Below are 3,565 nucleotides of genomic sequence, written 5' to 3' on the forward strand. Positions count from 1 at the left end.
TAAAGCTTGAGATGAAGAAATCACTATTGCATGCTTCTACTTAAATGCCCAAATGTCATGCCATCTCACAGGGTTTCAGCAGACCTTTTAAAAGCAATATTAGTCATGTGCAGATGCACATATCTGTCTCATCGCAGTCTACAATTATATATTATCAGATATTGATTTTTGACAATGGCAGATTTGCTAGTGCCAATGACAATCAAATGTAAGGATTTGAAATGCCATTCAAGGCCTTAATTTTTACAAAGTCAACTTAATGACTATTAGTGCTTATTACCATAAACTGGACTCTTACCATCTTAAGCCTTGGTAAATTCTGCTGGCGTGTTCTGCACTTTTACAGTTACATTTATTCCAGAAGCCACTTTATGGTGATGGCACTTACAGTGTAGTAACACTGTTTTTATTCACTTTTCATTCTTCATTATTGTATATATTATTACAATTATTGTCTTTACTGTACGTATGGTCAGTGCTGTGCAGAAAGATTTTTTGCAGCTGTAACACTGGAAATTTCCAGACCTGGGGAATAATAAAGGACTATCTTATCGCCCAGCTGAAACCCTGCTACAGTTGTGCGGTTCATCTTACAAGTTTGTTGCGACAGTATAAAACATATGACACAAAACAAGCATCTCTCAACAAAGTCTTTATGCACACACTTATAAATAACAATTTAAAAAACACCACACAAAAACAAATCCAAAAGTATTTACAAAAAAAAACAACAAAAAAATGTCCATGTGCTCATTTGTTTGCCATTCGCTCCACTGCTGCCACCATCCTCTCCATCAGCCCCTTCGTGTCTCTCATATTATCTAGCACAGCAGTGCTCACGGCATTGTCCCGATCCGCTTGCTCGAAATACTTTTGATCAGCGCGGTCCATATATTCAATGAGTTCTGCATAGGGACTCCGCTTTCTTTTTCCTGCGTGAAAACACACAAAAAAGTATTCCTTGTTAGTAATTATGTTCTATATTCACAAATGTAGTAAAAAAAAAAAAAATCATTAGGGAATTCAGGATGGATCGAAAAACTACATATTGCTCATGAGTTGGTGTTTGCATAGTCTGAACAAATCTTACCGGTTCTGGACTGGGTGGACGCTGAGGAGCTGGGGGATGGGACTGATGAGCTGCAGGATGGTACTGGTGAGCTGCACCTTGTCATCTGGCCCTCCTCATCCAAGAGCGACAATTCTATTAAAAATGAACAAGAAACATTGTTGGTAGCATCTGTATTACAAATCATTTTATCCAGTAACAGATTAATTAATCCTTCATCCATACAATGTCTGACAGTGTTACCAGAGATACCTGTAACACTTTATACCTGTAATAATTTCCAACAGTGCTAAAGGCCTAGTTTTATTTGAGGCACAACTACAAACCCACAAAAGACGTGTATAAGACATGAATACATTACAAGTTCACATCTGCAAAGCTGAAAAACCACATGACAATCAGCATTTTATCCTGAAATTATTAAAATGGCAGCGCAGCGTTTTCTTCACTTAACTGTGTTAATTTGGTCATTTGAATCAGTTTTTTAGACTTGTGTTAATGATAGAAAACATAAGCAACACATAAATTGGAATTGTAATGAATTTCAATGATTACAATACAGCACAGTAATATAAGTAAATGGGACATTATACAACGTGGGAGGTTTTGAATACAGGTCGTGTAATGAAATACTGCTGCTGCTTTTCTCAGGTTCCACTTGGGCCTTGTTTCATTGTTTGTTAGCTTTCACATGGCTAACTGGCTAGCAAACAATAGCCAACCTCCGATCACTGAGCCTGTGTCCACACTACTTTCTCCGGCGTAATGTTCATAATATTCACGTGGGACTATTGTAGCTAGCATATTCTTGGCGAGTTTACAGCCGATGTTTGAGAAATAAGACTTACCAGTTTCAGGAGCGGGTGTCGGCAAGTCCTGCGGCCAGTCCAGCGCGGCTGTGGATGAGTTGAGGGCCCCTGTGGCTTGGTTAGCGGGTCGGTCTCCAAGCACAGAGTCCAGTAACTCAAAATGCGGACATCTCTTTTGCCTTCCGCTGCCGCTTCGTCCCAGCTCCTTCCTCTGATCTCTGTACTCTTTTTTTTAACTTTTTTAGTTTGTTTAGCAGCTGGTCAAGGGTCCGCTGGTAGCCCTGTGCCTCCATCTCCCGCTGGATTCCCTGGAAGATGGGCTTCGTCCTTGTGGCTCCATCCAGCTTTCCCTGAACCTCAGCTGATGACCATAGTGCCAGGAAGCACTGGGTCTCCTCCTCCGTCCACTGCTTGCTCTTGATTTCCATTTTCCGTTTCCAAAACGTTGTCTTCTCAAACAAGAGCCGCTTCACCGCTGTTGTTTTTTAAAAAATGGCGGTTCTGTGTTTCCGCTGTTGTTCGTCGGTCACCGTAACCCCGCCCCCTGCCCGTGACGTGCTCGGCTCTCAACTCTGGCCACCTCTGGATCAGCAACGAGTTGGTGCCCGAAACGGCCCCAGTTTTTGGAGCCCGGAGCCGCAGCTCCGGTGGTCGAAACACAAAAAACCGGCGCCAAGTCGGGCGCCGGCTCCAACTTCGAACGGGCTCCACCCCGGTCGAAAAGGGGGTTTTGACAGCAGCACCCTGTGGTTTTTCCCAGACTCCAAACTTTGTGACTCGATACCCGTGTTTTCTGATTAGATTAAGATAGTGTTTTTTTGTTTGTTAGACTTAGGTTCATTTTTGTAGAAGCTGTGGTTTTGTTGGGTAGGATCTTTTGTTTGAGTGCTATAATGCCTCTTTAGTTTGTATCCAATTGTTTTGTTTGTTTGTTTTTTTTTTTTGCTTGAATGAATAGCCCATGTGGTGGCCTCTTTTTATTTTTGTAAATAGTGTTTACAAATTACAAACCCTTTTGTAATTTTTCTACAAACTGTTCATTGTTTTTTTGGAGACTGGGAAAATATTCCACCTTATTTTTTTTTATTTCTAAAACAAACATTATGCTACGCACCTTCCCCCTAGACGGGTGCGTAACAGGTAGGAGGAAATAAGCTCATGCTTCATTCTGTTCCTTTTCGGATATGCTGGGTTTTTGTTTTGTTGTGTTTTATTTTGAGTATTGCGATTTGTTTTTGTGGCTTTTTTCCACTCACGTGTCCGAAATAAAAACATTCATTCATTGTTACATTCAAAAATTGAAAAAAAAAAACACACCTAGTGTTCGATATCAATTCCTATTTGTTTCATTAGACCTTATTCACAGCTGAAATCTAAAAATGGCTGGAAACACACAGGTGTAATTCATACCCATATTGAAGTCTATGTTTCAGTGAAGTGCTGCAGATGCAGGTCTTTGACTGCCCATGCTGGATTACTGACTTGGCTTACTGGCACACGTCTTGTTTTCTGGAGACGCATAAACAACAAAATTAATGATGGTTGGATTTAATTTTAACTGCTCCGTTTCAGGGTCCGTATGTGCAAGAACGCCTGTACTTTCCCTGGTATTTTATTATTTAAAATGTTTCGTCCTTGTTCTGAAAAATGGCTTCATAAAGAAAAGCAGAATTTAAGCTTGAAAAAC

General features: G+C 40.6%; 1 long non-coding RNA gene across 1 annotated transcript; it reads right to left on the reverse strand.

The window, feature by feature from the left end:
* Nucleotides 1-637: 637 nt before the first annotated feature.
* Nucleotides 638-3,121, reverse strand: LOC118471476 (uncharacterized). The gene is made up of 3 exons (XR_004848792.2): nt 1,918-3,121; nt 1,091-1,204; nt 638-932 (listed from the first exon to the last, which is right to left on the reverse strand). It is a non-coding gene; the product is annotated as an uncharacterized LOC118471476 (long non-coding RNA).
* Between the last annotated feature and the right edge of the window lie 444 nt (nt 3,122-3,565).

Source organism: Amphiprion ocellaris, chromosome 6 (genome assembly GCF_022539595.1).
Source record: "Amphiprion ocellaris isolate individual 3 ecotype Okinawa chromosome 6, ASM2253959v1, whole genome shotgun sequence".
Classification (NCBI taxonomy): domain Eukaryota; kingdom Metazoa; phylum Chordata; class Actinopteri; family Pomacentridae; genus Amphiprion; species Amphiprion ocellaris.